General features: G+C 42.8%; 1 protein-coding gene across 1 annotated transcript in view; it reads left to right on the forward strand.

The window, feature by feature from the left end:
* Window positions 1-416: 416 nt before the first annotated feature.
* Window positions 417-24,822, forward strand: part of FAIM (Fas apoptotic inhibitory molecule) — a 108,916-nt gene continuing 84,510 nt past the window's right edge. Inside the window, exon 1 of the mRNA XM_085647494.1 lies at window positions 417-552. The gene's annotated coding sequence lies outside the window, so the exon portion shown is untranslated. The remainder of the gene's footprint in view (window positions 553-24,822) is intronic.

A 24,822-nucleotide genomic window follows, 5' to 3' on the forward strand; every position in this document is an offset into this window, starting at 1 on the left:
AAAGCACGCGTTGCATGTGGGACCGTCCCTGGCCACCGTGTTGAGCCAGACAGCAGTCACCGGCGCACCCGCCTCTGCTCTGTGTCCCCTGCGGTCTGCCCCCTGGCATCCTAGACTGTAGCGGGAACATGATGTTGTGAACAGTGGTCTTTCTCCTGCCAGGCTTCTTCTCATGCGCTGGAACCCGAATGTTTGCACGAACTCTACGCCACAGGCTACGGCAGCGACTAATCGATGGCTGAATAATTCCTTCCGGAGCAGTAATGCGGAGTCTTCCGGTACAGGAGCAGAATACTCTCTTCCGGAGCGAGAGGTGTGTTTCTCCTCCATTTTTTGTGCAACAGCAGTGGCGGTTTCCTTGGTGATGGGCGGGACATCATATTCCGAGCATGTTCCTTTTCAACCAATCGGAGGGTGCTTAAAGGCATGGCTACAAAAACCCTGCCCCTTTCAGTTCAGCCCCAATATCCAAGTCAATCAGTTTAAAAGCAGTTGCTTAGCTACGGAAACAAAGTGCGTTCGCTCGGATGTTTAAAGATCTTCCATCGGGAGGTAAGGCCTAGTTCGGAGGTCGCTTGATCCAGGGGGTGTCATGTAGGCTTTCTCCCTGGCCGCCATCTCACGACTCCGATCACACCTTCCTACTGGGGTCTCAAGACTTTTGCATGTCGCCGAAAAGACGCAGATTTGTTAGCTTAGACTTCTTTCTAATTAAGCATCTTATTTGGGTCTGATGGGAAAAAAAACTACAGCTCCCAGAATACAGTGATTTGTTAATTAAACAATCGGGGCTGGACTTTTTTTCTTATCTCTATGGTCGTTTCTATTCTGATTCTGTGAGTAGTTTCTGAGCATATATTTGTTCTCTATTCCGTTATTATCGACTCCCGCAACTGGAATTATGTAGAAAGTATAGAAATTATGCATTCTGTGGTGGACGTTCTGGTAATATGGCAAATTCATCATTATTCAAAAAACACAACTACCGTGAAATCACATATTTTCAGGGGATCCCTCTGGGGTATCACAGCAAGGGCTGTATTAAAATCATCCCTAAGCATAAACCTAAAACTTAACAACCGTTCCTGCCCTACTTCCGAACCCAATACAGGATTGGCCACTTCAGAGTTCACATAACTAGGCTCTATTAAATCTATCATAATAAACAACACAGTAATTGAACTCCTATGAAATAAGCATTGACAATGTCAGTAGGTCTGGCTCTAAAAGATTGTTGTATGGTAATGTGAAGTATTGCTAGTAGATATGGTGGGAATGTATATGCATTTGTGTAGAAGCAAAGAACTGTTGAATAATATTTGTGGGGGTTAGAAGGCCAGGCGTAAGTTGCACTGTCAAGCCAGACCTAAAAATCCATGTAGGTTACTGACTGTCCTCCCATCTGTGCTTGTGCCAGAGAAAACCCCCATAAATTATCAAGTTATCTAAGACAGTTTAATAGCATGTGTGTGCCCATGACAGTGTAACCTCTGGCAGCTGGATGAATAAAATAATCACAGCTGTGTGGAGAGCAAGCAATATTGGTGGACGCACACAATGTCTGCCCAATCAAAACGTACAACTGGCTCCCAACAAGTGGGCAGAGCCAAAGCCCCTCTCCTGGTGTTCTTACATAATTGTGTGGCAACAGCTGCAATGCCAAACCACACCATGCAAATGATAAAGGCCTCAATTTATATAAAAAATACAAAAGTGATGTATTCAATACAGTTTCACATTATATACATATTCATAAGACACATCTGATTACCAAAAATAACTTTTACAAAAACTGAACCCAAGCCTACTCTCATTCATACGTCGTAAACAACTCTTAGTTAGAGGAGTCAAAATTTTGATCCTCTCATTCCTACTTTCACCAGCTGTAGATCATACACATGTATTTATTAAAGACTCCTCTTTTCCGAGTCATTTTCCAGTTATGAACTGTATTGTCTTAGTTTCAATACTCCTATTGTTTATGCACTTATCAGGATGTTAGATGTTATGGCTGGCGGAATCCTATTTCATAGATGTATCACAGATGTATCTTCTCAGTTGCATTATTAAGGATAGTTCATATCATATCAACTGGTACAGGGATGTGTATCAATGGTCCTTGCTTGTCGTCAGGTTAAATCGAACCGCTCATTCCCATTTAAAGTGTACACGCCTTCCTGGCCAGCTATTACTTAGACACAGCCTCCTCAATGGTTCATTTAATCTTCAACAGATACCTCCGCTATATTAAGAAAGATGAAATCGGGCTCACCGACTGACCCAGCATCCTCTCAGATTTTATCCAAGATTGGACTAGCTCTTATTCCCAATCTAACTAAAATTCTTAATCTTTCACTATCACAATCCACAGTACCCTCACACTGGAAAGAAGCCATTGTTAGACCTATTTTGAAAAAGCCATCAGCTGACCCCAAACAACTCTCTAACTACAGACCAATCTCTCTCCTACCCCTGTTTGGCAAAGTAATGGAATCAATGATTTATAACCAACTGTCTAAACATTTAGAAAGTAACAATCTCTTAGATCCATCTCAGCCGGGTTTCCGGTCTCATCACAGCACCGAAACGGCTCTGGTAGAAATGGTCGATAACATCAGGCTCTCTCTGGATGCCAGACAATCCACCATTTTGATCCTACTTGATCTGTCGGCCGCTTTTGACACCATCTCTCATGGCATCATCTTGGAGCGCCCACGGGAGTATGGTGTCGAGGGCCCCGCTTTACAATGGATCAAGAGCTACCTAACGGACCGGTCCTCCAAGGTACAAATAGGTGGTTTCTAGTCCAAAAGCCAGATTGACAAGGGAGTTCCCCAGGGATCAATTCTAAGCCCTACACTTTTTAACCTATACGTGTCGCCTTTGGCTAAAATAATGAAACCCCGTGGTTTTGATACTGTGTCCTACGCCGACGACACACAATTATTAATCACTCTCAGTCCTGATCACACCGATACGCAACAAAGATTTAAACTGTGTATGTCAACTGTTAACGACTGGATGTCAAACAACCATCTATTGCTCAATGCGAGCAAGACAGAGCTCATGCTCTTTGGTGATGCTCAACACATTTGGTCCTCCGACTGGTGGCCGTCCTCACTCGGGCCGTGCCCCCCGCCCAAGACAGCAGTCCGCAATTTAGGAGTGGTAATGGACAATAAACTCTCCATGGCCGACCACGGAAACTCCGTAGTACGTACATGCTACGGCCTAATGCGATCCCTCAGGAAACATTTTAAATGGATTCTCCTTTGCTCTCGTATGCCCCTTGTCCAGGGATTAATCATCAATCGCTTGGACTATGGTAACACGCTGTTTGCATCCATAAACAAAAAGCTTTTGTCCAAGCTTCAGGTTCTGCAGAACACCGCGGCAAGGCTAGTCTTAAATCTCGCCACGCTCTCCATCGGCTCCCAGTCTAAAGACTCTCCACTGGCTCCCTATCAGAAAGAGGATTAACTTTAAACTCTGTTGCTTGGTACATAAAACACTCAACAATAATGGACCAATCTATCTAGCAAAGAAACTTACCAAATACCAGCCAGTTAGAACCCTCCGCTCTAACAGCAAACATTTCTTAACCATTCCCAAGGTCCGCACTGTAAAGAACGGTTGCAGATTCTTCTATAGAACTGCGCCTGAGCTATGGAATGCACTGCCTGTACAGCTCCGCCTGGAAACTGACCACAAAAAATTCCGCAAAGCCCTTACAACGTGGCTATTCTAACGCTCTGCTCTACCCTCCCTAGATTTCTGTTTTGAGCTAGAGCTATGAGACCTACGGGTGATATATGCGCTCAATGAATATCTAATACATACATACATACATTGTTTAAAAAAATATATATTATTTTGGTTTTTATGAGAGATAACAGAAAGGGGTACTGATCGGTACTCCCATTAAACAAAAGAACATGGTGATAGGACCACAATACATCAAGTACTAGCATTATTAGACAATTAGAGCAGTAGCTGAGACATTAACACTGTCGCAGCTGGTACAAAAAAATGAATCAACGCAGGTCATAAAACATAGTTAAAAAGAAGGCCCTGCAGCAATATCAATAGCTTCAGACAGTCCATAGTAGTCCAACCATGCCTCCCATATTTTATAGAATTTGCATAAGCATCCCCTAATGTGATATGTTACTCTTTCGGCTTCCATAAACAGATCCATACCCCTTATCCATTCAGCCAGAGTTGGCCTCTCTGGGACCTACCCATCGCTTAGCTAGGTCTCATTTGGCTATCATCAACCCTAAATTACACAACAAGAGTTTCATCAGTGTAACATCAAAATCGTTGGTTATCCCCAAAAGGGCATATTTATGGTATTCCGGTATCTGCACCCCCAGGATAATGCTGAGTTCCAAGAGCACTCGGTACCAATATGTCTATATGGGTGAGCACGACCATAGAGTGTGGATGAAGTATCCCCCCCCCCCCCCCCCCCCGCTTCAAAAACAAGCCGGTGAGGCTCCTCTGCCGATTTTAGGCAATCGAACGCTATCATAATAAATCCATTGTAAAGTTTTGTATTGGATAAGACGCAGGCAGGCTCTAATTACCACTTCTCTCGGGAACATCAATGCCGCCTCCCAGTCAAGATCTTCGAATTTACCAACATCAGTTTCCCAAGTAGCTCTCAATTTTAGGAGTGTATTGGGCATATTATTGCTATGGTTTTATAAGTGTACACCACTGCTTTTTCTTTCAGCTCCTCTAGTAAAAGCCTTCCCTCTATGGGAGCAAATTCTGGGAGCTCTGGGGAAATATTTTCAGGTTTCCATGCATGTGCAAGTTGCATGTATCAATAGTATTGGTGATAGTGGAGTTGAAATTCCCTCTAGAGGGAGGACAAGGGCATTAAGACTCCCCCTACTAAGTAGAATTGTTGGAATCAAGACTTTGGGGTGGGAGAGATAAAGTAGGATAGCATCTGCATATAAGGAGATTTTTTCCTCCAAGATGGGAGAACCGTTTATGTGGATCCCCTTGACCTCAGAGTGAGCTCTGATCAGGCTTGCTAGTGCTTCCAAGGTCAGGGCGAAGAGGAGCAAGGAAAGGGGACAGCCGTGACAGGTTTCCCTCTTAATAGGGAACTCGGGAGACAGCTACCATTGACCCTCATGTCAGCTGTCAGCCCGGTATAGAGTAGGTTTACCCACTCTCTGAATACTGGGCCAAATCCCAGTTTCAGCAGGATCCGAGTCATGAAGGGCCAGAGGATTGCATCAAAGGACTTCTCTATGTCAAGTGATATAAAAAGATGAGGGTCTTTTCTGTTAAGAATAGTTGCCATCCAGTTATGGAGTCTGCGTAGGTTCCCCCTGGTGGAGCGCTTCGGCATGAAGCCTGATTGGTCAGTGTGTGTCAGTGGGGTGATCACTGCTAAGAGTCTGGTGGCCAGAATGGTAGTTAGGACTTTGGTTTCTATACTGAGCAAGAAAATCGGGCGATAAGAGCCACAGGAAGTGTGGGGGGGGGGTTCCCAACATTATGTATAACCACTATTGTGGCTCCGCGCAGATCAGTCGGAAGCATACTGTCTTCGCATGCTCTGAGGTATAGTTTTAATAGATGCAGAGTTAGCGAATCCACTTGCTTCTTTAAAAATTCTGCTGGAAGACCATTTGATCCCAGAGTTTTACCAGGATTTAATAGAGCAATAGCATTTTGAACTTCCTCTAAGGTAATATCTGCGTCTAGGGATTCACGGCCTTCACTGGGCTGAGTTGGGAGGGGGTCTCCTTGAGATGATCATTGATTTGGTCAATATTTGCCAGAGGTTGTTCATCATAGAGGGCTGCATTATATTTAGCAAATGTTCTCATAATCTCTCCATCGGTGGAGTAGAGTGTGCCTTCTGCATCTTGTGTATCTGGGAGATCCATCTACCTTCTATTTCCCTGCAGCTCAGCCAGGCAACAATATCACTGCTTTATCGCCTACTGTAAAGATGATGTTGTGTGACTAGCATATGGTGACGTACTGCGTCAGTGGCAAGGTCGATATATTCAGTACGCAGGGTGTCGATACATCTCCGCAATAAGGGGCTAGGTTGAAGGAAATGTTGTGCCTCTGCTTTTAACAGCCTCTGTTCTAGTTTACCTACTTCTCTGGTTGCTTTTCTTTTATTGAAAGCAATGATGTTTTGGACCCTGCCACACATGACAGCTGTATATGTCTCCCATAGCGTGGCGGTTGAGTCAACTGAGTCTCTAAGGTCTAAAAAGTAGAGTTCTGATTCTTGCGATCTTCTCGTAATGTGGAAGCGTCTCTTAGTTCCTAGGCGTTCAGCCTCCACACACTGTGAGCTTCACGGGGTTTCTGCCTAAACGTTAACCGGAGCGGGAAATGGTCGGAGAGGCCTCTTGCTAAATATTCAGCATTGTTTATCGTACCCACTTCACCCACAGGCGTAAAAATATAATCAAGCCTGGAGTAGACTTTGTGGGAATTGGAGTAATAAGAGTAGCTTTGGTCTTGGGTATGAAGTCTTCTCCATAAGTCAGTAAGTCCCAGAGTGCCTGTGAATTGAGCTATGGGTGTAAGTCTTCCCGGGATAGAATTCTCTCCAGATCTGTCTAGGTCTGCGGACATCACATCGTTGAAGTCTCCCCCTAGAATGTGCAGAGAGGATTTGGCTTCAAGGAGGATGCTGGTGAGTTTGTCTAAGGTGTATGATTGGAGTTGGGGGGGCATAGGCACTGATCAAGGTGACATTGAGTCTTTCCCCAAAGTCCCTGTACTGCAGCATACATCCCTAGGGGGTCAAGCTAGGATTTCTGTACATGGAAGGGGTTGATTTCTGGATTTAAATTGCGACCCCACGGGATCCGGACGTGAAGCCAGCCTGTGCCAATGTGACATATGCCCCTCGGGCCAAGAAGTGACAGAGGATACCTTTTAGATGGGTGTCTTGCAACAGGGCTACGTCAGGTTTAAGATATTTAAGATAGACAGCCGCTAGCCCTCCCCTAAGCTTGCTACCCATCCCTTTTACATTCCAGGTGAAGACAGATGGCTGCTGAGGGTTCTGAACAGTAGTGCTCATTACTCCAGGATGTCACCATGTGTATCCCCCCCCCCCCCCCCCTTCACCCCCCTGCTTGGGATATTCCCTTTGTGTACTCATTGCACCGTGATCGGCAGGTTAAAAACAAAAATAACAATTTGAAACAAACATTTTCAACTATTTGGCCACACGCCTCATCCCACCCCCCATTCCCACTTCTGTGCTCCTCGGCAACAGACAAGCGGAACGCATTGTGGGCCCAACCTAGGGATCTGTCGCCCTCCCCTTAACAACTAGTACAGATAAGAATCAAATCACTCTAAGGGACTAGGCATGAGGGATAAAAAAGGGAAAATTAGGAGAGAGCGGGGGCCAGCGAAGAGGGAAAGTAATAGGATGGAGAACAGGGAAAGGGATAAGGAAAGATGAAAGAATAAAAGAGCGAAAACACTCAGTGGAGTCCAATAGATGATCCTGTCCAGGGTGGCCTACATACTTGCAGGGGTGGGAGTGGGGTCTCGTCATCCGGTTACAGCAACTTTCTAGCCTATTCAGTTGCCACTTCCAGTATTTGACGCTCCAAATTTAGATCTTGAATTCGTGTTGGTGGGTTCATATTCAGCGAGTCCTGTTCCAGTGCCATAATTTCCTGTACCAAAGGATGAGTGCTTTCCACCTCAGAGGAAGAGTCCAATCCACTCAGTCATGTTCGTGGGGTCCTGTGAGAGGAGTTATTATGAGGAGGGTGGGGTGTTTGATGTTCACATCCCTCTGTATAGGACGACCAGTGTCCACCTCTCCTCTGTGCTCTTTTCGGGTATGGGGTCTCCCATCCAGAGGAAGTGGCTTTGCGAATCCGCCTCCGCTGTGACCACTGTCCGGTCTTTGTCCTAGGACCTTGTTATCGAGTTGTTTGGCGTTCTGTGTCGCCCGTGGGGTCGGGCAGGTTTCGTGGCCGCCTCTCCAGTCACGTCCAGGCCTCTTCTGGGGAGTGGAAGAAGAAGGATTTTCCCAGAAACAGGACTTTTTGTTTGGCTGGAAATAGGATCATATACTCAATAATTTTAATATATAAAAAAACACACAAAGCCATTGTGGCTTTAGAAGGAAAACAAGAAAAACTAAAAAATCAAGTAAACGAAAACTCAGACATTTGCAGTGTGATTATATAAATACTGAATTAGCACCACATATTTTTTCAGTACCTATGCTATTCATATCATTAATAAATCACATTTGGAATAGTCATGGTACTTTATGGTCCATGATGTTTCTATCCCTCATTTGGATATGTGGACCATCATCAGGACTTAAAATATGTGCCTGAGAGAAGAAATGCCTGTGCAGAAAAGGTAAATTGAGGCAAGTGTTAGTGGAGGACTGGCATGGGGGCCTTAAGGGTCAATTAATCCCGCACTATGTAAAGAGTACTGGCACTAGGGCCTCAAAGGTCAATTAATCCCGCACTCAGCTCGGATTGGGTCGAGTCACATCTTGAGCTGGACTGAACTGAGTCAGTTTGTCTGCTTGGTAGTGGCTGCTGAGTGATAGGAAATCCACCAGTGGAGGTATCCTGTGGCATTCAGCGTGCGGCACTGCGACTCCTAGCTGGGTGTGGGATTAATTGACAATTCACAGATCTAGGTTGCAGGATTACATTTTGTGTCAAAGCTCTTGAGAAATGCAAAGTTTAAACTACATAGATTTAACTATACATACAGAACACATTTAACAATCTGGCCCATACCCAACTTTTATCCAGGTGACCCACAACCTTGACCTTAGTGCCGGTAGGAAGAGGCAGCTTTCTTCCATATGGCCATGCCCTGTCCTCCTATGAGTTGCAGTGCTAGATCAGGTTAAGGCTCTTACAAAAGGAACATAACATGTGATTTAGGGTGTCTTTTTTTAGAATCATGCATCGTCTTAAGGCTGTGAGATCCACCTTCAGTATCGTCATCCTGGCCTTGTTATCAGTCAAGCTTTCCACTGCTCTGGCCTGTAGATCTTCCTGTGTCCATAGCAGGTCAATATGGAGACCTGAACTATATAAATGGATGACCGCTGAGAATAAAGGTTCTATTTCCCAGTGTAGATCACTATGCCACCCCAGCTTGGACCCAGCCATATGCAAATCAGTCTTGACCCTGTTCCTCATGGGAACGGTCCAAACCAAACTGCCAGGCCAAGTCCTTCTTTGACTTGAAACAAGCATCCTAGGACCGGTTTCGGGGGTTTCACCCCTCATCAGCCAGGCTAGCCTGAATCCAGTGGCACAGCGAGCAAACATAGCAAACACAACAAGATGATTGAAGGAGTGCTGAAACCTTTCGACCACTCCTCCCCAGTCACAGATCTGGGTTAAACCCATTGTTCTTTTGCTCACTATGCCACCCCAGTTTGGACCCAGTCATATGCAAATCAGTCTTGACCCTGTGCCTCATGGGAACAGTCTAGCCCGAACTGAAAGGCCAGATCCTCCCTGGACAGGAAACAATCATCCTGTTTTGGATGATTTTTTGTTTTTTCATATTAAACAACGAATTAAGTTCGATTACTTTCAAAATAATTTGACCTTTAAGTGTAATAAACTGAGTATAAATAACTTATTATTGTAGTCATTTATTTTAACAATTGATTTGACAGTGAAGGGCATGTGCCACCAAATGTATGTGGGGAGTGTATTATGATAATTCTTGTGTCCTCCCGCATCTAACACCAAAATCTATTTTGAAGCAGCCACTGTACCCCCAGTAAACCCATAAACAGAAGTCTAGTAGTACAAAAGTAGGGTTTTCATCAACCAGACAGTGGATACACAAGAAATGTTTTGGCATCCTTTTCCCTTCCTTTCAAGTGCGTCCGCAATGTTATATGTCAAACAAAGAGACCAAAGTCTGGTGGGACAAAGCAGGTCCTTCAGCAACTTTCAGTAGATGCACAAGAAGTATCCTGGCATCCTGCTGCTACTGCGCTCCAAAGCGTAATTCGTAAAGCCAGCAGAACTGCCAAGTAGACTTTCACTCTAAAGTAGGATTTTACACTTTAATGTCAAAAGGATGCTGACAGCCCCAACCCTGATTTTCTGAGAGTTTTAGCGGAGTCATCTCCGCTGGTTCTGTTCAGCCTACTTTTTGCTCTTGGGATGCATTGCATACCTTTTTCACACCAATTCAGTTGTTAATTACTGACTAAAAATAGTGGGAGAGCAAATGCAAATTTAGCCTCCAGAAGCTTCAGGAAGGAGAAAGGTAACTTTCTAAAATTACATTTTTAAAAATATTTATTAAATCCGACTTTACAATTGAATTGGATTTTAATAACTATTAGAAATAGTTGTTTAATAATTTTTGAAGCTAGTCCCATTTTTGAGATACAGTATTACAGAGGTCTTCAGACCGAGTGCACGCCCCCTTTGGAGTTCCTGGCTGCATTCCTAGGGAGGCCTCAGCAAGTACTTGTAAATTAAGATGGCCTGGAAGCACGACTTTGTTCATTTGGCACGTTTCAAGGGTTTTTTCGTTTAAATGCTACCCTTGAAGTGCTTAAAAAATATATGGGAAATCGATTAGCTTAACCTACAGAACATTTTGTTTCTTTTAGCCATGTTTTTTCTGTCTTGTTTTTCACTTTCAGTTAACTGCATATCCGATAATGCAGAAACCTTAAATAAGAAATAAATGCAAGTTAAGCTAATCGGTTGGGAATACATTATTTTACGTTATGCAATTTCATTTGGTGAATATGATCACTGCAGATGTGGGGAATAATGACTTGTGTATTTATAGTGCTACTAGGTTCCAACCTAGAACAGAAAGCACTGTGAATATGCAAGTCATTAGGGAGGTGGGACATTTATAGGACCCTTTTTTAGGTCTTGCCTGACGAAAGCAGCGCATGCGTTGCTCTCGCTATTGAGAGTACCTTTTCGAATCGATTCTGCCAAGGGCTTTCATGCACGCGTCTGCATGGACAAACATGGCTGCTGTTGCCATTTGTCCATAGCAAACAGCATGCGCGTGTCCGTCGGACTGTGGACAGTCCGGCACCATCTTGCGAAGCTTTTGTTGTCATAGCAACGAAAATGCCGCTTCGCGTGAGCTTTTCATTAGCGTGGCCTTCGCTTTCACGGCCGCTTCTTTTTTTTATGTCCTGCATGAATCTGTAAAGAATCGCCTAACTATTCTTGTGTTTTAACAATACATTTATAAAGTGTGGCAACAGCACCACCTTGAGGCTGTACTTTAAACTTAAGCTAGTGCTAGGAAAGTGTGAGACAACTCTGAAGTCGCTGTCCTCCCATCCGTCCCGTGCCTGCAGACAGACAGACATGTCGTCGTAGCCCGGCTTCAGCTCTACTGGTAGAACCGACTTGTGCCGCGATCCAGATGTTCAGAGCAGTCTCATAAGTCTTGCGCCGTAGTTGGAGTCTCTTATTAAAGGCCGTACATGTTGTGCAGGTGCGAGGTTGCAGAGGTCTGTCCATTGCAGTCAGCCCGTTCACTCTTGCATCTTGGCAAAACCCACACCTAGGCACGTGTTCATTCTGTGTGTTGTAACTGACTAGTGCTAATACACCCTTGTCGAGGAGTGAGGGACTTGGAATCGAACCAATAGGACTAAAAATGTGGTGCTGCACTGGACTCCTTTAACAAATGACCTCGCCGACTCTCTGCGCGTGCACTTTCCATGCAGTGAACAAGCACTGTGAATGTTCATCATAACCTTTGGGGCTAATATATTCTGCTATACCTAACTCTGTTTTTTCACTTCAAGTGACTGAAGGAAATATCAAGAGAACACAAGCAGATGTACAGAAAGTGTGCCCAGAGACCGGAACTTGTACAAGGCACAAAAAGTCGAAATGCGTGATGCAAACAGTTGTTACATGGCTGAGTTATGGCAGTCATTACCGTGAAAACATATCTGTACATCAGCAGCAGCTCTTGGTACTGAGCACAACCTTCAGTTCTATTCCAGCGTTGATCTCAAAGTGCAGTCCGCAGGGATCTCGACACGATCAAATCTAGTATTCTGATATCTACTTGCAAGCTTCTAATCTCCCCGACACACTGCTTCCCCAACATCTGCCCCTGCCTGTGAAACCAGCGCACTTCGAACCCTCCAAGAATACTTCGCTCCAAGTTCTCTGTAGACTTAATTCGAATGGGAGCCACCTGGTATGCTCCTCACGGTTTCTGCTAACTTGATGTGCGCGCACAAGCGCCTTAATTGCCTGTTTACCAGGTTCTCCAGGTGTTTGTCATCTTAGAAAACAAATCACTCAACTGGTGAGTTGATTGTCCATGCCCATGCCATTGTTTTTATTTCGCACATCTGTGGTCGCAATTCTGCACTGTAGAATTTCCCAAGGAACGTTTTACTATATATTGGCATACCGTTTGGGCATTTTGTTGCAAAATGGAGTCTGAGCTCACCTGCTAATAAACAACTTTTTAATGTTTTATTTTACATGAGACAGCAAATGACTGACGTGACCTCCCCACCCCAGATGTTCTGACCTCAAATCTTTTTATATGTTAGGTATTTCAGCATCCTAGGAAATTATACTCCTACATGGGAGGGTAGCAACTGATGCTTTATTTAAATAAAAAAATCCCACGCTGTCTTTTGCAAATCAAACACAATGACGTTAAGAATACCCCTGTACTTGATTTTTTTTAAATGACCACCGTAAAGAGACACATTTCAACCATATAAGAGAGCCGGGTGAGGCTTTATATTGTACACCTGTAGAAGTTATTTAATTTTGTTCTTTTGTTTCAAATGATAAAAAACATTATTTATCCTCCACAATGATTTATTCCTTTTGTGCTTAATTGATCTTCGTGGAGGTGAAATCCATGTTTTGGGACATTACTACACATAGAAACATGACAAAACATGCGTTTTCTAGTGTTTGCACTCTAAACTCCAAGGAAAACTAGCCCGCTTTTGGCCCTATACACCCTGACTTTGGTTCTTGGAGTTGATCACCTTCAAGAAGTGCAGGCCTGCAGAATATTCCAAGTGTTTTAACTCCCATTGTTGGCCTGTTTGGATAAGATCCAAAATGACATCGGCGTATAAAGGGGCAGATGGACCTCATAACGGGGGAACATTTTTTATCACTTTGCAAAATGGGTGGAAAGTCGTGAATATGAATGATAAGAAAGCAGTAATGCCAACGGGCACCTGTTTTACAACATTTGCATTGTTAACTTGGCTAGTTAGATCCTCATCTGCTCCCATCAGCCTCTCGATCCAGGTTCCAGTGTATGCTGCATCAAAGAGTTCACGACCACCAACCGGTATTTGGAGGGCTGCTGGTTTATGCCACAAAGTTGGCCATCAGATATGCCAGTTCTGATGCATAGACAAATGAGGCGTTGCTAATTGGCTACCTTTTAAAAAAAACTTTATTTCCAGTGCCACCTAAAGTACTGTAATAACAAGTCTGGAAGTCTACTTTGCTCGGTAAGAAGACTGTTCGATGGGCAACAAGTTGTTTTCCTCCACACACACTTGCAGACGCTCCAATGCTGCATTAGCAAACATCTGCACACCAGCGTCTAGGAGAGCTAATTACCTACAGTACTCGGGGATCGTACAGGAACCTGTATACAGAAGACCAGAGATAACGCCAGTCCAAGAGGCTTATTGCCAAGATAATGTAAAATAAACAGAAAACCCAAAGTTCCATTTGCAAGACGTAAATCAGCTGGCGAGCTGCCAACTGCATTCTGGCCCCACCTAGTACTCACTGTCCTGAAGTGGTCTGAATGGTTTTGTTGGGCATATTAAACTTAACATGATGGCATTTAAAGACAATTTTCCAGGGCTTGGAGGGTTTTAATACAGAGCAGAAAGCTAGAGGCAGACACTGTGCTTTGAGAACAGTAGGTCTTTAATTATGCTGTTATGTTATTGGAATTGAAACACAAATTCTTCAAGCAGAAGGGGTCTGAGAAGAACTGTCAATCAACTTTTGAATAAAGGTGCGACAACCGGTGGATATTTTATTTACATCTGACAAACAATAATCAAACTGCATGAATATTAAACACAATTCTAAACAAACAGCACGCAGGCACAGATAAAAGCATACTACTTCACGGTTACAGGCAGGCACTGCTGCAGGTGCCGTTCAAAGTAAACCTCTCTGGGACAGCCATCTGCATGGGAGGTAGATGCTGGCACCCCACCCCTCGTTGTTCCTCCATCCCCTTGCTTACTCGACCTGTCCGTCCTGACACACACTGTTACTCCACTAACCGTCGGTGCGGCCACCTCGCCCCGGAGTCTCCGCGGCTGCCGCTGGTATAAAGGACCCCCGCCTTAATATCTGCACAGTACCAGCTTTCTTTAACACATTCACAGTTCTGTTCACCCGAGCCCAGTGCATAACATACGCCTAAAGAACCTCTCAGAATCGCAGAGGGACGCAGACTTCAACAAACAAACTGGCACTCGGTTCCATTACAAAGCATTGGCATACTGCAAACACTCTAACGTGGGAATATAAGCGAGAAGGTGCTTTCATGGGTCATGCAGTGAGAAGGCGCTATCAAAGGGTCACGCAGCGAGAAGGCGCTATCACAGGGTCATGCACAGGGTCACCCAGTGAGAAGGCGCTATCACAGGGTCAAGCAGTGAGAAGGCGCTATCACAGGGTCACGCAGCGAGAAGACGCTATTTCCCCTTATTTTGTTTATAGAAAGTGGCAGACAGCCTGTTTTGGGCCTCAGGTCTATCAGAGATTCCCAGTGGAGTTGGAAGAGGAAGCAGCCTGCTTCAAGATATCTTAGTCCTGTCTCAGAAAGATGGCAGAAAGGTACTGGACCACTTGTTTTTAGCAAAGAGCAGAGGAGACTGCCTGCTTCGCAAGGCAGTAGCTATAATTAAAGAAGCAGGAGCAGTGACACTGGGGCCACAGGGCTGTCAGGGGTCCACTGCATCACAAATATTACTGTCTGCCTTTACAACATGGGTATGAGGGGGGTTTGTGCCCTTGTTTCATTTTCCTTGTTAGTGTTAGGGCAGAGGGCACCCTTACTGCATAAAGAGGGTGACGTATGGTAGCTAATTGTTTACTGAAAGAGACAGAGACTGTTTCAAGATTGAAGTGATGGCCAGACATGCAGGGAAAGGGTGAAAGAGGCAGAGGAGACCGCATGCTTCCCGGGGCTGTATCTACTATAAAGCAGCAGGTGCACTTGCATTGAAACCTTGGTGCACAATACCGCAATTATGAGGCCTAGTGTTGTTTGGGCAATTTACATTTTTGTTTGATATATATTTGCACTTTTATGAATCTGAGTTTTTGGTGTGGATTTTGAGGTACAGAAAAATTCCACTGAAATGATCTCATAAGCTCTGCTCCCTACGCTCAGCCATGCAACTCCTGGCCTCCATATCCTAGCCATACATTTTGGAGAGGGGCTGACTTCAAAACATTTTGCTTAGGAGGGCTCAGGGCAAAAAAGTCTGAAGACCTCTGCACTCTGGTTTTCTGCACAAGACAGCAAGGCCTGCACAGTGAAAATGGCTTTTGAGTGCTTGTCACTGTAAGGACATGCTAACATTAAATAACATTTCTACATATCCTACTTGTAAATACTATGCACCATGCCTTGTGGGCAATAAGGCCTATATAGGAGTGCCTTTTTAATATTTAAAAGGATGGTTTTGACCCGTCAAAGGGCTTTATTTTGACAGGCCACAGCGCAGTGTTTAAACTTCACAGTCCAGCTACAGTGGTAGGCCCAAGCCATGTTTGAAATTTCAATTAGTGGATTGTGCAATAGGTGCTGCAGTCCATTTAGTGGCATTCAATTTACAGACCCTGGGTACATTTTGTACATATACTAGGGACTTATAGGTAAGTCAAATACACCTGTTGGGAAAATGCCAATTCTATAATATTTAAAGGTGAACACAGGTATTTCAGAGTTCTAAAACCAGCAAAAATATAGGGGCCAGCAAAACGTGAAAAATCGGGGTTGACCACACAGAAACAACAGATTTATTACAATGCATGATTCTTGTGTGCATTTAGACAAAAAACCCAGAAAGGTTCAGAAACTTGCTTGGGGGAACTTAGAGCAGCGGTGGATAAATCAAATGCTTTCCAAACAATAACTACATATGAGTTTGTATTTTAGTTTTCCCAACAATTTGCTCTTTTACACCTCTTCACTTTCATAGGTTATTGAACTTTTTATAGCTAAAGTTTAAAAGGTTTGACTGTTATACTAGTCATGGTATATTAAACAAGCCAGTTGGTCTTGCAGTGAGTGAAAGATAGCATGAAAGAGAAATTTGGAGGAGTATATGGAGACTTCTGAACTGCAATAAGGGTAAAGTGAGGCCCACTATACATGATATAGAAAGGCACCATCCTTCCAACCCCACACCCTACATGGTGTAGCGTGTTATCCATATAGGCAAGTGCTTCAGCACCCCCCACATAGTGATAGTAACCGATATATAAGTGCTGTATGTAGTACAATACAATACAATGTTTTATTTTCATTAAGCAGTCAAGAAGATGTTACGGTGATCAATGCACATAATTACATGATTTTGTAAACGAGGTTATAGTATGTAAAGAACGGCAGCTGCAATGAGCCAATGGCATAATGGGAATAGAAGGGTGAATTAATGGTGGCTACATTAAAACATTGCATAGGCGGATTCAGAAGCTCCTTTCTGTCTAAGACAGTAAAGTGAAATCCTTGTTGCATTTGTTCAGCAAAACAAACCACACTGATCCAGCCAAGGTGGCTCGCAGCACGAGACAGAACTACGGAGGAACACAAACGCTGGGAGATGATGCGAGCAACAAGTCACAAGAATTAAACTGACAGAAAGTTAGTTTCTTCAACAGTTGACGCATGTGTGAAAATGCAGAAATCAAGAGAAAAAATCTCCCAAGCGTCAAAGGCATTTGTGCCATTCCATCTTTGCAAAAGCTGCATCCTATCCTCCCATGAGAATACAATGCATGCTTTGAGGCAAGAAATGAGGCGTGTGTTTGAATGGAATACACACCTCACTATATTCATCTCTGTCTGTTTGTAGCGGGGACATGCCACCAACAGCCACTTTGTGGGCAGTTAGCAGATGCAGCATCCTGAAGTTTTACGTTTGCTTTTAAACACAACCCATTGCCGTTGGTAGAAAGAAGGTAAATTAAATAACTGAATGAATATAGCCAACCTCTATCTGAGGGGGAGCTTGGCATTATTAATCCAATGGCAATAACCTATTTCCTCTCTGTTGCATTTATGGGGTAAAACAATCGCTTTTGGATGGAATTTGCGCAGTTGTTATCGACAGTTAAATTGTTTTTGTACCATTTTAATATAAATTACTGCCTACAATTGAAATGGATCCAGGTCGTTGAACAATTTTGAGAAGGGAGGAGGAGCTGAAATAACAGGAACTGGATGTTTTGTTACTTGCCCTAGCATGAGCATCATAATCATGAGCAATCATAATGCAGTTTTATAATTGCAGTTAGCATCCTTCCTCGTGTTCAGGCATCTGGTACAAGTATCTGTAGAACCATTTGAGTTTCCATTAAAAGTGGCAATGCCATATTCATTTGTAGGACTGCCCGAAAGTGGCACGCGATGGTGGTTGCTTGTATGTTCTTTAAACGGCGCTTTCAAGGTGAAATGTGCTGCCCGTTTCAGTAGCACAGTTGCAATGCACCTGCCCATCATGCAGCTCGCCCACTGGACAGATGCTTCGTTATGGAGAGTGATGGGACAAGAACAGGCATTGACATGCTCAGTGACACAGCATGCGCATTAACCTGGCAAGCTATCACATCAGATGTGTGCTTGTGGATTATAAAAATAGATCTTTCCAAGACCAGCAATGAACATTGAGGAAGCGTATTTACTAAGTAAAATAATGTTTATTTGTGTGTGTTTAAGTTGGTATAACCAGGCCCCGAGTTCACATAACTGGGCGTCAGACTGCCTGTCCTAAGATGTATTTCTGAGATTACAAAAATATGCTGTTTTATTCTTCACATGAAGTTCTTGTCCATTAATATAAAATAGTCAAAATAGGATTCATTTTGTCGTGCAGCTTCTCATACTGTATGTAACTTGGACTGCGAAGGAGGCTAAGGCAGAGATGTTGCTTTAATTAAAGCTGTTCCTATTTGTACATTTTAAATGGTTTATTGTTCAGTAGTGCAAAGTAATTTCCCCTATATGTAGGGTAAAGGGGTTTGTTATATTTTGTGTGGTCCTCGGAGTAGGCTGTTTTATATAACACTATTTATGCAATATTAATTGCTTTATGTCTTGTATCATGATTAGTTCGGCCCTATGGTGCCACTTCACAGCATGCTGAGAGTGATTTTTACACTCTCCTGAATCTATCAAATGTGTCTTTTGTGGGGGGTGGCCAAACCTTTGCTTGTTTCTTCGAAAACAGACTCCATGACAGTCTGTGTATTTGATTTAGGCTTAAACCTTTCTTGCCTTTTAAACTTAGCTATTTAATTCGGTACTGAGGATATTTTTGATTGACAGGACTTTTACCTGCTTTTACGAAGGCAGACTCTGACAGTCGGTCATTTAACCTTATACTTAGACCTTTTCTCTTGAATTATGAATTATATTGATGCTGATTTAAACTGCCTAACAATATTTTACCTTCTGTAAAGATTCCTAAATTTTGGATAAACCCTTACGGTTTTGACTTTTGATATTGTCTCGTCAATGTGTCTTTATTTGCCTTGGGCCCTTATCCTTTTGGACTCAATAAGCCTCAATCCTGCGTATCAGCCCTTTGAAATTTATTGATGCAAAGTGCCTTCAACGCTATGCCACTATGTTATGACCGTCTCATCAAATATTATTACTTTTTTTTTTTAAGTACTGCGATGCCTACTGTTTATATTTGTATATATCTCTGCTATGGTAGGTTCCCCGTCAGGCCACAAAAACATACAGTGCAGCTACTTAATGATGACTCGTGTTATTGGAGCTTTGAAAGACAAACAAGTTTATGGCGGCCATTTGTTAACAGTAAAATCTATATATCCGCAGTTATACCAGACATAAGGAAACACAGTGATACGTTTAATGATAGGCACGCTCAAAATGACATATCATTTTAACCAAGTTTGTTTTAACATAGCAACTACTTCCAGTTGTTTTTGCTGTAGATGCAGTATTGATAACACAATCCAGATTAACTGAAGGATGAAAGGCTGAGTTGTCACCATCCAAATTCATACCGGTGACCTGCAAGTTACCTGCAGATTACAACGGTGAATGTTTAAGCCACTCAAAAAGTCAGTCAGCAGTGGCTGACCGAGCTACGCATAACAGACTCAGTGACTCAGAATCCATTTACTGATTCATACTGAACACTTGAAGAGTACATCAGTACCCTGAAATGGGTCTCCAGGCTCAAAGTTGTTTTTCTGCATTTAAGCATTGCTATCTTTGTAAAAGAAAAAGAGCAACAGTGCCTTTATTTAAAACTCAGATGGATACAGCTAAGCGGATTTGGGCCCAACCCATTCAGCAGTTCACATCCTTGACATGGTTTTTACCAACTTTCCGTCGCTATTTCTGGGGGTCCAGGAGGCACTGGCATGGCCGGACCATTGGTTAGTCCCTTTCAATACTTCATTATATCCTTGGCCTCCTGCTATTAGACAAAGGGACTCTAACAATTCTCACATTCATAAGTGGGGAAAAATTACTTGCTGCATTTTTTCGTCGGTCATCGTTTTCTCCTCTCTCACAGGAGAGTTATCCAAAGACCTAGAACTATTTAATCATTGGATAAAAGAAGCCATAGATGATCTAGCTCCATAAATTCACCATGGCTCGAAGCGCTCAGACATTTCTGCGCCTTGGTTTATGATTTCATTAGCTAAGGAAAAGCTAAACTGTAAACATTTTGAACGAAAATGGAGATCTTCCTATAAACCTGAAGATTTAATTGGATATAAAGTAGCTCTGAAAAGATATCACAAATCATTAAGGAATGACCAAAAAACCTTATACACTTCACAAGTCGAAACAGCAAATGATGATCCTAAGAAGATTTTTCTAATTGCATAGACCGTCCTGCAACCTAAAGCCTCTGAAGGAGATATTCTTCCATCTCAGTCTCTATGTATAATTATTATGAGCTAAAATTGATATGATTCAAAAGGGCTTTGATAATAACAGTGTAGTGGTGGACAGTTCTCAAGGTCCTCCACAATCGCTTTTGCCTTCTAAGTCTACCTCGGCCGACTTTCAGCCTATTTCCTTGCAGTGATCAGAACATACTATTCTTCTTTGTAAATCTGGCTCTCCTTTGTACCATTGCCCCCCGTTAGTTTAGAAGGCCAATCGAGATTGTGAATCCTGTGATCAACCACTTATTAAACGCCTCCCTTTCTTTAGCAGTAGTTCCAGGGACCTTGAAATTGGCGACAGTAAAACCTTTATTGAAAAAAAGATCACATGGGAGACGGCAGCATGCGACCCAAGATGGCCGCTGCGCTCTAACCATTACTCCATACCTGCTTGATGATGAGCCTGTACCGCCTAAGGGGAACATAATTCTGCTTTTGTGGAGGAGCAGCGACTTCCTCATTCATGAGGATTCTGCGGTGAGGTTTTCCAAGCTTTTTGGAAGCTCCTCTGCCATTTCTCTTCACTCTTGCATGGTCACAGCCTAATTCCTTGAGAGGAATGGTGAGGAGACAGGATTTTCGGGGTAGCCTGAAAACACCTTCTCCAGAACAAATTAAAAGGGTTATCTCTTCCTGGCAGAAACTGATGCAGCACCCTTCAGTTATTATAATTAAAGCTTTCCTTGTCATTTCTTCTCTACAAATACTGTTATTTTAGGCACAAATCTGGGCAATATTCTGTTTATTAACCCCTTCGGTGCCACGCCCTTTCCCCCTCCTGTGCCGGGCGTTTCCCACGCGGGTGGGTTTCATGACGAGATAGTCTCGTCATGGGCACAGCGCGACCGTGCTCCATGACGAGACTATCTCGTCATGGGCACAGAAGAGGTTAATTGAGTCGTTTCCGAGTTGTAAAAACCTCAACTGGATGTTTTTCCTACATTAACAATGGACACAAAATCAATGTCTGCTCCCCCAAAGAAACTTAAAAGAGCTGCTTCATCACAGCCAATTAAATCCAAGGTTATTGACTCACAGAAAACCACACGAAGTAAGATCTCTGAAGAAATTCAGGCTATTCATATAAACACAGACACCATCTGCTCGGATATTAAACATATTCAACGAGACATTGCCTCCCTTTTTATAAAGGTAGCAGGTAATGAGATCATAATTTGTGATCATTATAAAGCCATTGCAGCTATGACTCCGCTTGTACATCAGATTGCTCCCATCTAAATAACTTTACTTGACTTAGAAACTAGGAACTGCAAATACAATTTACAAATCTTTAATGTCCCAGAGAATTTTGAAGGCCAAAGCTATCATCTATTATTGGAATCTACACTACCTAAACGGCTTAATCTTAAATTTCTAGAACGATTCAAAAGTGACAAAGCCAATCTTATTGCCTCTCATCGCAAGCCTCATCAAACTAAACCCATGCAAATTATCTTTAAAGTTCTATGACGTCATCTTCTTCTCATCAGAAAGGCTGCATGAGAAATTCCAAACCTTCTTAGCGAGGGTTATAACGTTTTTATTCATCAAGATTTTGCAAAAGAGACAGTAAAAATGTGTCTACAAGTCTTGCATTTATGACTAAGACTAAGAGACGATGTTTCTAAGTCCTCCTCCTCCCTCTCAGACTTGATACATTTCTTAGACCAACATGATCCTATTGTTATGGAATCACAACCTTCAGATTCTGTTGGCTAACTTCTATCCGTCCTTAATATTTGACATTATATTGATAACATAGCAGTTAATTGCAGTGTATTTAGTCTTGCTTAGTACCTCAGTTTCTAGTTTTACAGTTGATATGAGGTCTTGTTTGGTGACCTCTATATATGTTGTCTGTCATGTTTGTATTTCTTTACATGGGCTACTTCCTTTCCACTATCCTTTAATGTCCTTTCTCTCAGTAACTTCCTATGGCTTATCAACAAAAACTGATTGTTGCTTCTCCGAATGTTAAGGGTTTACGACAGATAGTTAAAAGATGTTACATTTTAGAATATTAAAAAAAAAAATGGAATGCTGATGTTTGTTTTTTACAGGAAACCCATATTGATGTAAACATTTTACATTCCATGTCTAAGGGATGGGTAGGAGATACATTTTCTTTCCTGCCACAGGACACAAAAATGGAGCAGCTATTCTCTTCTCATGTAAATCTCATACACAACTATTAACTAATCATCATGATTAAGGCGTGCCAAGACCCAGCAAATGGCTAGTATGAGGACCATGGAAGGCACGCCTTACACCACCACAACCTAGAAGGAAAATACATGTTTGGGGGGGGGGGTAAATAGGGAAAGGATGTTGAAATGTTTTCTCAGTGTACAACCATTGGGGATTCTGAGGGGATTGGGAATGGAACTGAGGATACACACACAAGTGAAACAATGAGTGAAGTTATGGAAATGTTAGGAGACAACACTTGAAGAAAGACTTAAATGTTTAAGCTTCTAACAGTGAATGTGAGGGGCCTGGACTCCCCCACAAAGAGAAAGAGATTGTAGCATTGAGACTAGTATTGTTGGTAGGTGAAGGCTAAGTAGGGTTAGTTAAAGTGATTACAAGGTTTTTCTGAGGTTATGATAATTCTTCACTTTAAGTAGAATATCTGGTAGCTCAATATGAACTGGTGATCCTCAGTCCACCTCTGGTGTAGCATCAAATTGAGGGGTGTACTTGTAAAGCAAGGTTCACACATAATGTCTCTGCATATAGTACTATATCTTATCAACTCTGGTGAAAGAATATTTGGTGACCCAGGTAAAATGACATTTGCAATTTTTCTCTGCTTATTTCCTCTAGCAAGAAGACCTTTTTAGGCCATTTTCTGCCTGCAGTGGACTTAATGTAGCACCGGCTATGTTCTTGATGGACAACTGTGAGAATCTGAAAAAGTATGGCCATGCCAACCATTCCAGGAGATGCATAATTGCTTTGGTACAGCATGCCATTCTCGCATACAAACATGAATATTCATGCAAACACAATAGGTTTGACACATTCATATAACGTAGAAGCATAATCCTTTCAAACTACAGATCGCACACCTTCATAAACTGGATCGACTTCTGTTCTGCGATGGTAATCTCGGAACCTTTTGAAGAGTCTTCTCCAGACTACGAAATCTCTGCACTGCCGTACTAATGGCAAATTGTGCATTATACAAATGGCAATATCATAAAATAAGCTGATTTATAAAGAATCAGTGACACTTTCTTAACATTTTTGCAATTATTCAAGTGTGCCTCCTCTGTCCCAGGAGCCTAATGAGTTTGCATGAATATTCTTGTTGATGTGTGAGAAGGCAGGCTGTACCAAATCGCTTATGCATCCCCTGGAATGGTTGGCATGGCCATAACTTTCCAGGTTCTCACAAGTGTCAACAAGCAGAGGGCCAGTGCTACATTAACTGCAGGCAGATGCATTAAAGTTCCCAAAGCTAAAAAAAAAGATATTGAAAGACACACTTAACTACACTGTATAAGGTTGACCAGGAGCAGAATGTCTTTACAGATGAGCCTTCACCTTAGTACACTGTGACATCATAAAGGCCTTTCTATATCACCATCACTGTGAGCTGACACGCTGGGCAGGAAACCTTCACAAAGACGAGGAAAAAGCAACACTCCACACATCTTACTATTGACTCCTAACACCATGTGTTCCTTACTACACCACCTTTTCCCCAGGTAGGAAATTTGGCTGCTCTTCCTCCCTATTGTTTGACATTAACCCAAGGTCTGAGATAAACAAGATAAGAATATGTTCTAGACTTTAGGTCTTCCCTTCCATCATGCCACTGGTAGACTGTCATGGCCAAATTAAACCGCTGTTTAAAATACAAGATGAACAGGTAAACGTATCTTACACCAGAGGCCCAATAGTTGCAAAGGTCATGCCAGAAGTAGACTAGGAGGTTGTGGAATTGCTGCTCTTAACCGCAGCAGTTTATTTTGTATCTCAGTGAAGCCCACGAGCTGCCAGTCTCTGTCCTTGAACCAAGCAGCCATATTAGCACCTGCATTCTTAACTCATACTGGGCTTGTGGTTCCCAAGAACTTTCTAACACTTTCCCCATTCATTCTGCAATACTACACTCCTTACACTCTTTTCTCCTATGACCTGGAAAGCCTGACCTTCCTGTACTCAGTATAAGTGACCCCCACTCCATAGTCCCTCAGTTCACCTACAGCTAGGTACTGTGCACAAATGGAGAGGGGATCAGGTAGAGTCTTTGGGAGCAACCCGGAAAAGGTAGGCGTTTTCCTTGTATTTCTGTCTTGATGTGTTTCCGGACACAACACTCCATAGAAGCAGCTAGATCATCCACAAAGCGGTCCATGGCAAATTTGTGCTGTAGCGATAATAAATCATGCTTCTCAAAAATATGAGGCCTCAGAACTAAGACTGGATGCCTGTCTGACTCGTGAAGATGGAGAAAAAACCTTTAGAGGTACCTTTTCTTCTTGACAAACAGTGTATGTAGAACCATTTGAAAAAGCCCAACCCTGAAGAAAAACAAATAAAATTCAAAAACGCTTATTTGAAGGTTATCAGTTTAAAGTAGACTTGTGTAACCCCCACAACAAAGACA

Source organism: Triturus cristatus, chromosome 3_2, assembly GCF_964204655.1.
Source record: "Triturus cristatus chromosome 3_2, aTriCri1.1, whole genome shotgun sequence".
NCBI lineage: Eukaryota > Metazoa > Chordata > Amphibia > Caudata > Salamandridae > Triturus > Triturus cristatus.